The following is a 9,287-nucleotide window of genomic DNA, read 5'->3' as shown; positions in this document are numbered from 1 at the left end:
TTTGTTGAGGTCCAAAATAGAAGATTTTGATATAGAGTCATTACTATTCATTAATACTTTGTCCTCATCTAACCACGCATCATCTAATAGATTAGACAATTACAAAAAAGTCTCATAATCAAACAAATACTCCCCTAATAACTAGTTAGGCCTTAAAAATATTTTAGGTGATTTTGAAAGTAAAAAGAGGCCTTAAAATTATTTTAAGTGTGTGTCTATGAGTTTTCTTAGTATCTTAGGAGCTGCTCTCCTACTTTTATAAAACTCTGGTCACACAGATAGATACGACCGGACGAGCTTTCACACTTCCTTTCTTTCATAACTTTGAGGCTTTCAAGTTCTTTTTACCAGATACACTGATTATATAAGCACTTCACATATACCTTGATATTATACTTAATAAGGCTTGATACATCTTCAAGTTAATCACCATCATCAAAGAGTTTGAAATATATCACCACTGACTTCAACACTCATCAGTGTTGTCATCATCAAAACATTAAGAAGGTTGTCAACTTTATGTTCATCAGCTTCATACCTGCAAGAAAATAGATCCATGTTCTCCTTATTTTTATGATGGTAATGTATCTCTCAGAGGGGGTGGTAAAAGAGAAGATGTATCGATAAATATTATAGTGATTATATCCCCCTTACATGAGTATAGAGTATACTCTACTCCACTTGAGAGTATATTACTTCCTATTTCGTATAATAGAAAAGGTAGAAAAACAAGTATAGCAAATAGATCACATATAATAATTTAGAGAAAGGGAGGAAGAATAATGAGAAGATGCAATTACGCATAATAATCCATGCATGATTGATTTAAGATTTTTAGTTCAGCTCTTATGAAAAGAAGTTTTCCTTATGAAGTGGTTTTGTAAAGATGTGTGGAAGTTGATTAGATGAGGTCAAAAAATCAAGTATGCATTCCCCTTTTTCAACATAATATATAATAAAGTGGTGCATAGCCTCAATATTTTTATTGCTAAAGTGAAGTATTGGGTTTTTGGTGAGGTTTATGGCGATAGTGCATCGCATCTTATCGGGTCAGCTCCAAGATTAACACTGTAATCATTGAGTTATTATTTCATCCAAATAATTTGCAAGCAAAAACTACATGCAACAAATTATTCTGCCTCAGTTATGGATACTACAACACTTGCTTGTTCCTTTCTAGGTCAGGAGACAAATGAAATCTCGAGCAAGTGACATGTGCCACTGGTACTTTTCCTATCCAATTTGAAAACAACAAAACCAGAGTCGATGTACCCAACTAAGTAACAATAAGATCCATTGGGGTACCATAAACCCATTTGTTATATGCTAATAAGATATCTCAAGATGTGATTGACCTCATTGATGTGAATCTTTTGGGGATGCTTGAAAACGGGCCCAAATGCACACAACAAACATGATATTGGAACAGGGTGTAGAGTGATAAAGGAGGTAGCCTATCTTACCTTGATATTTTATTTCCTCATTTTGTTTTTATTCTTGTCCTTGTCGAGGTTACATGAGGTTTCCATTGGAGTTGCTATTACTTTCGACTTCTCCATGTTAAACCTCTTTAGTATCTCTTTACAATTTTTGGCTTGATTGATGAAGGTTTCTTCCTTATCTTTATGAATTTGAAGCCCTATGAAGTAACAAAGCTCCACTATCATTGACACTTCAAAAATTTTATGCATCATTTCAAAAATATTCTTGCACAAGAATATTTTAGTAGCATTGATGATGATATCATCAATATAAATCTGAACTAGTAAGAAGTCATGCTCGGTTTTCTTAATAAAAAGAGTTTTATCAACTTGTCCTCTTTGAAACTTATTTTCAAGCAAGAATGTTCTTAGACTATCATACAAAGATCTATGAGCTTGTTTAAGACCTATAAAGGTTGAGTTGATAAAACCTAGAGGTTGATCAACATATACCTCCTCCTGGATGTACCCATTTATGAAATCACTTTTTACATCCACTTGAAATAGTTTTAAATTCATGATGCAGAAAAAACTAATAATATTCTTATGGTTTCTAATCTAGCTACAGGGTATAGGTTTCATTGAAATATATTCCTTACTGTTGATTTTAATCCTTTGCAACTAGTCTAAATTTATTTTTGTAAACATTGCATCCTTCATCCAGCTTGTTGCGGAAGATCCAACATGTACCAATCACTTAATTAGATAAAGATTTGGGAACGAGTTCCCAAATAATTTTTGTTCAAATTGATTTAACTCTTATTGCATGGCAAGAGACCAATGTTCACCAATGATTGCCTCATTGATTCCTTTTGGCTCAATTTGTGAAACAAAATTCAAAAAGTTACATACCTTATCAAGGGAGTGTCGAGTAGTGACTCTCTAAGAGATATCTCTGATAACATTCTGGATATGATACTCCTTAGCCGTCCTCCATTCTCTTAGAATATCTTGATGATCTAAACGAGTATCTTCATTTGGATCTTAAACATGTTCTTGATCTAAGACTTGTTTTTGACTTTGTTCTACTTCTTGATCATTCTTCCATGTTTGCCTTTTCCATAATACTTGCATAATCAATAACTTCCACTTCGAATAGTTTAGAGTTAGTTTTAGAAAAATTAATATGATTTGTTCTTCTGTAGTTAGGGTTATTTTTTTAAAGACTCTAAAATTTTTGCTTGAAGTGGAATATCCTATGAATATGCATTCATCAGCTTTTGCGTCAAATTTTTCAAGGTTATATTTCGTGTTGTTAAGGATAAAGAATTTGCATCCAAAGACATGTAAATGAGAAACATTCAACTTTCCCAATTTGTATGTTCATACAGAATCCGCTTTAGAATTGGTCTTATCAAGACACGGTTCATAACATATCAAGTCTGACATTGAGCTAGAGAAGATAAAAGCTTACATCTACACCATCCAAGTGTTACCAAAACCCATCATCTTTATTATAAATCTGAGAAGGTTTTGTGACACATTGTCATAAGCCTTTTTAAAGTATGCATTCACTAGGATACATTTCTTCTTGAATCTCTTAGCATAATCCAATAACTCATTTAGGACTAGAATCACATCAAACATTCATCTTTGGGTCAGGAAAGCAAATTAAGACTTAAAAATCAGACCGTTCATGACCTCCTTCAATCTTTTAGCTAAAAGATTTGCAATAATTCTATACAAACTTACAATCATACAAATGGTCCTGAACTCATTTAGGGTTTGAGGGTTATCTTTCTTAGGCATCAAAGCCAAGAAAGATGTTGTCGCATCTTTTCGAACCTTGACGTTCCAATAAATTTCATTCACAAACCTCAAAACACCGTCCTTTAAGATCTCCCGATAAGATTTGAAGAAGCCAGGGTTAAATCCATCAGGGCCTGGGCTTTTGTCCCCAACTCCACTCCAAATTACTTCTTTAACTTCATCAACTATGAAAGGGGCATCAAGTCCCAAGTTCATTAAATCTATCTTCAAAATTATTTGGGATTTCCTTATTTACCTCCTCTACTTAAACAATCCTCCCTTTTTTTTTGTTAAGACCCACAATAATATTCCTTCGAAACCTCTCCTGCATTGACTTATGGAAAATTTTGGTGTTAGAGTCCCCTTCTTTGATACACTTGTATCTTGATTTTTGCCTAAGTATGCTCTTTTTGAAGTGCATTGATTCCCAAACCTTATTTGTGGCCTTGATTCTATTGTTTTTCAAACTGCTAGGGACTTTTTCCAAGGAATCTTCAGCTTCCAAATGATCCAAATCATTGAGGGCCTTCACAACTTCCACCATATCTAGATCTTATTTTCCTAACACATTTATAGTATATTTCTTCAAGTTCTCCTTCCAATCCTTCAATTTTTCCTTTAACACAAAAGCAGCTTTGCCATTAATCTCAGTTGATTTCTAAATCCTCTCCAAAAAAAGGTAAGAGTTCTTCATGCTACAGCCAACAATTGAAACTTGAATGGGTTTGGACCCCAATTCAGCTTATTATCTTTTATGCATATTGGGAAATGGATGGACTATCTCCAACACATTGATAAACTATCTTCCATCTATTGATTAGTCCTTCAATCATAAGGAATCTATCCAGCCTTGACATAATGCTACCGTCCAATTTAAACTAAGTGTACTTTTTTTTTGACATAGGGACATCTATAAGATATAAGTTGCAAATAAACTCACCAGATTCAACCATATCAACTTTGTTTAAAGATGAACTCTGCCCTTTTATTTCATTCTTCTTCCTAATAGAATTGAAACCCTCATATAAGACCCATTCACCCAAGGGGAATTTGGATTTGATGTCATACAATTACTTTCACATTTTTCTCTTATTATGAATGAATCAAGAAGAATAAATATTAACTAAATAAACAATAATCCTTTTCCAGAACACATGAATCCCCACAATCCCCTCGCAAACAAAGCTAAAATCAATGACAAACAAACCTGATTTCTAGATTATTAGCATGCCCTCAGATTTCTCATGCACCCTCTTTAATCTCCACTCAACTTCTTTGGATCCCCATAAGGAAAAAAATACTAACCTCTTCTACTCTTTGAAGTTTGGTTTCTCAGAGCATGCAAATATAGAACCCTCCCTTAGAAATTAATTGACCCAAGCTTCACCTTTTAATGGTGTTATTCCATCCTCGAATACTATAAGAGAGGATACTCATGGGGAACCTCCGTTGATTTCTTCCCTATGATTTTGGCTGCCATCATCCCTAGCTTCTGAACACATAATAGCCTCCATATGAACCACATCATCTTCAAATCCTTTAACCCCAAAATCCGATGCATTTTCCCTAAATTTTGAAGAAACCTCAACATTCTTTTTCGCCCATAACCTTTTGTTGCCCTGTAAGACATCTACATCTGATTTAGAATCGTAACAAAGATAATACCCTCCCCTCAAAAGTCTAGGTGAACTTGAGTTTGATCAAGTTGAGATTGAGTGTTGTGGAGAAGTTTTTATGTCACGAGTTTGGGGGTCTAAGGGATGAAAAATAAGATGGTTTAAACAAATCCCTGGTCCACTAACGAGATTATATTTTGAATATCCTTACTCTTTCCACTTAGAATATGGCCAACTAAGTGGGCTAGCAAATGAATGGGCCTTGATGTTAGTTTAACAGACATTTCTTGAAGGCCTGTTAACTTAGAATGGTCCTTGGCCTGTTTCCAAATACCTCCTCCCGATAGCTTTTGATCTGAAATCATTTGGATGGATTTTACATGCTTTTTATTCTTAGTATCTTCCATGTTTAATGGTTTCCTTGTTCCATGGTTTGATAACCGCTTCTTTCCCAAAGATTGCTTCACACTTTTCTCACTTGTCTTTTCTAGCGTTGACTTCGTCCCATTTTATAAATTCTCACTGACACCTTTCTCAGTTGTTGCTTCTGAAAAGACGACCAAGGCACCTTTAATCTTTTCAACATTTCCCAAGTCTAACACACCCTCTCTATTTTCTGAATATGCATCATTACCCTCAATATCAACCTCTAAGTTATCTTATTCCTCCTCTCCTAACCATTCATCTGAACTAAACTTTGATTTTGAAGATTCTGAAGGCAATCCTGATTCGAGAGAAAATAAAATTCTCAAAGGATTATGAGTATCTTCCACAACCTTGACTATGAACAAAACTCCATCTATCTGCATCAAAGCGCATTTAGTTCTAATCAGAACTCTTGCAACATTCATACTGGATTAATCCCTTGTAATATCATTAGAACAAATGTAAGTTGCCATTAGATTGGTAACAAATTCGAAAAAATATGGGTTTCAAGCATGACACGGAACACCAGAGATTCTCAACCAAGTAGCTCTCTCCAGGTCAATATCCTTTGGACTCCATTTTCTAACCTCTTTGAACCATTGATTCAACCATTCTCCTCCATTTTATACCAAGGACGATAATTACCCCCCTCTTATCTTTTTTTAATTAAGCAAATGTTAGCTCCCAAAGAAATTACTTTGGTTACAAAGTATCCTTCTGAATTGAAGATTTTTTTAATGTTGTAGATCAAATCAAGGCTCTCTACAATCCCCATATAGGAGTTGTTAAATCTATGCAACCATGTTTTATCTTCAAAATTAAACTTCAAAGGAGGAAAACTGATATCTCTCTCTCTTGATGGGAAGGCCCAAAGTCTCTATTATGAAACTAACTAGACTGGTCATTAGCATTCTTAAGGACGTGTGCGTACGATCTACCATTAATGCTCTTGCCAAAACTAACGCCACATGCTAGCTTTGAAGGTTTGAATTTACCTGACTGATTTATTTCCCCGATATTACCTTTGAAATTTCTCCTCTGATTTCTAAAAGCTCCACCCATCTGGTTATTTGGAATCTTGGTAAGTTTGCGAACAACTTATGACTCCCTATGAACACATTATCCAGTTTAGTTGCTAGAAGCCTTTTGTTCTCGGCGTTCAAGAATATGACAAATTCATAGTGCTTTCCCTGAATATCTCTCTTAGATGGGATAATTACTTCATCAATCTCTTCAAACTCCTTAAAAACTTCATACATCCCCTTTTCTTTGCAATTGTCTGGAAACGAGGTAAAGGGAAATGTCGTTTTGATTGCATCAAGATTCTTGCCATGATTCTTGCTCTGGTTATCCCAGTGGCGTGTCTTCCTGCTGCTTGGTTTCTTTCTTACAACACGCTTTCAGAGTTCCTCTTCCTCCCACATTTCTTATTATCACTAGTCGGATGTTGAGATTTAACGTTTAATATTGTTGTTGTTGTGTTAACTTATCAAAATTTTGACATCTCTCTTAAAGGTGTGAAGAAATTTTAGTTGAATCTTGGTTGTTAAAATGTGTAGTTTATAAATGTAACTTAGTAATGTGCCTCTAATTTAATAGGGATTTAGATTTATTACAATGTGACTTAATAATGTTTAAAATTACAACATGACTTAGCAAAATTTTAAACTTAGTAAAGTTTTCTTTCAAAACTCATGATTTGTTTAGGATTTTGATTTTATAATTATGAATCGTAGTTGGATGAAATCTAATAGATTAAGTGTGGAGTATGGGAATGAAGCAATTGGATTTTTTTTATTCGCTAAGAAAATGGATGGAAACCTAAAGAGCAAGAAGAGTTGTCAATAACAATGTTTTAAAAACCGGACCGATCATCGAACCGGTGAAGGTATTGAGTCACCGATTCATTGGTCGGACCATTGAGTCACTAGTTGAACCACATGACTAAATCGGATAAAACTGGAAAAGTCGGTTAAATAAACCTGTCACTATAACACAACTATATTGGCATTAAATCAATTGAACTGAATGACTAGGTGTCTAAAAAAATCAATAACATCTACAAAATTTTAAAATACAATAATTTTACAAGTTAATTTGAATTCAAATTTGAGTCAAATAATTAATTTAAAATTTTAACCAAAGTATCATTCTCAAATATAAACTTTTGTTTCTTACCTATCAAACATGCATAACCATTTACTTTATGCAACACCCTAGGCCAACTAATAAAAACCAATGATATCAATAACATAGGGAAGAAAATAGAGTATGTTCAAATTCTGCAATCTACCAATGTTATAATACTGCAATAACTTTTATTCACTATATTTAACATCATTGTCACCAGATTTTAAATTAATTTTTCTAACTCAATTTCAACAAAGCTTCTTACATTTAATTTAAACATGAATATAAAGAAACTCATGTTATAATTAAAAAAAAACATAAATACGTCTTAGCTAAGAAATTCATTTATATTAGAAGTAAATCTAAATTAAATCTAATTGCAATTCAAAAACATGCATTGGTATAAACCTACTGAGTTTTTAAGTTGATATAAACACACTACGCCAAATAAGAGAAAAGAGAGCGCTTTTTTTGGCCTATAACAGCGCTTTAAAGCGCCCTCTAATCCGGCGCTGGCATAGGTAAAGACAGCGTTTTTTTTCCTGGTGAAAGCGCTGTCTAAAGTGGCTCTTTAAGCCCTTTAAGGGCCACTTTAGAGGGCGCTTTTTAAAGAAAGCGCCCTCTAAAGTGGAAACATTTAAGGGTTTAGAGGGCACTTTTACTGGAAAGCGCCCTCTAAAGTGGAAACTTTTAAGGGTTTAGAGGGCGCTTTTACTGGAAAGCGCCCTCTAAAGTGGAAATTTAAAGGGTTTAGAGGGCGCTTATTTTGGGAAGCGCCCTCTAAAGTGGGTGGTTAGATAAAAATTTTTTTTAAAAAAGCGCTATATTTTTTTATTTATTTTAGACAACCTGTATATTGAAGCAGTACACCCAAAACTGTATAATTTGAAGCCCTTTTTCACACATTGCATTCAACAAGCCTTATATACAACAATCCATACATATACAACAATCCACTGATATATAATCGTTTAACTTCTAAAGATTCTAAATATACAACCAATTCATAACTTAAAAAGAAATAAAACTAAGTAGCAAAAGCATCTCTGAGATGTATGTTTTTTTTGCTAGCAGCAGTCTTCTTAGCAACAACCTCTTTTTGTTCAATATCAATAGCATGAACCTAAAATATCATAAAATTAGTTAGGTGATGTATAAGATCAAGAATTAACATTTTCTATGCATAAATATCATATAATTGTGTTTATACCTTTTTTTTTTATGCAACTGACTCGATTTGCTGCGTAATCCCCTTATATTTTTGGTCTCTTATCTTTTGAAGATAGAATTGATATTTGTTTAGATGGACATGTTCCATTGTCGTAGAGGGATACTTTCAAATATCCAGCATCATCATCTACGCGAATGAGGCTTGACGACAATGGAACATCTCCATCTAAACAAATATCAATTGATACTTTCGAGTATCCCTTGCCCCTTGCACGAATGATTGACTTCATAATAGCCATTTTACCTGTAATAAAGAAAACAATTAAAATCAGATGACAAATGTAAAAACAATTAAAATCATAAAAGTCATTTTACCTGTAATAAAGAAAACAATTAAAATCATTTGACCTGTACCTTTTTCACTAAGTTCTCTTTCTTTTCTTGGTTGGAATATGTTCTACATGTCTTTAACAACACGGACGGTTGGATTGATCCAAATACCCTCATTATGATCATTTCTAATATATGAATCATTTGATATAATATTCTCATCTTGATCATTTCTGGTAAACGATTCAATCTCAACATCAATATCACCTTGATCTCCAGTGTTTTCATCAATTACTTTGTTGGAAAAAAGAACTATAGACCATTTCGTACTTTTCGGATCATTGACATAGAACACTTGTCTAGCTTGAGAGGTTAGAATAAAAGA

At 33.7% G+C, this 9,287-nt stretch overlaps 1 long non-coding RNA gene across 1 annotated transcript; it reads right to left on the bottom strand.

The window, feature by feature from the left end:
* LOC127116521 (uncharacterized) lies at positions 1–6,784 on the bottom strand. Its single transcript, XR_007801355.1, has 2 exons — positions 4,438–6,784; positions 1–538 (listed from the first exon to the last, which is right to left on the bottom strand). It is a non-coding gene; the product is annotated as an uncharacterized LOC127116521 (long non-coding RNA).
* Between the last annotated feature and the right edge of the window lie 2,503 nt (positions 6,785–9,287).

This window comes from Lathyrus oleraceus, chromosome 1 (genome assembly GCF_024323335.1).
Source record: "Lathyrus oleraceus cultivar Zhongwan6 chromosome 1, CAAS_Psat_ZW6_1.0, whole genome shotgun sequence".
Lineage (NCBI taxonomy): Eukaryota > Viridiplantae > Streptophyta > Magnoliopsida > Fabales > Fabaceae > Lathyrus > Lathyrus oleraceus.
Note: the sequence above shows the minus strand (reverse complement) of the source record. Positions and strands in the feature narration are given on the sequence as shown.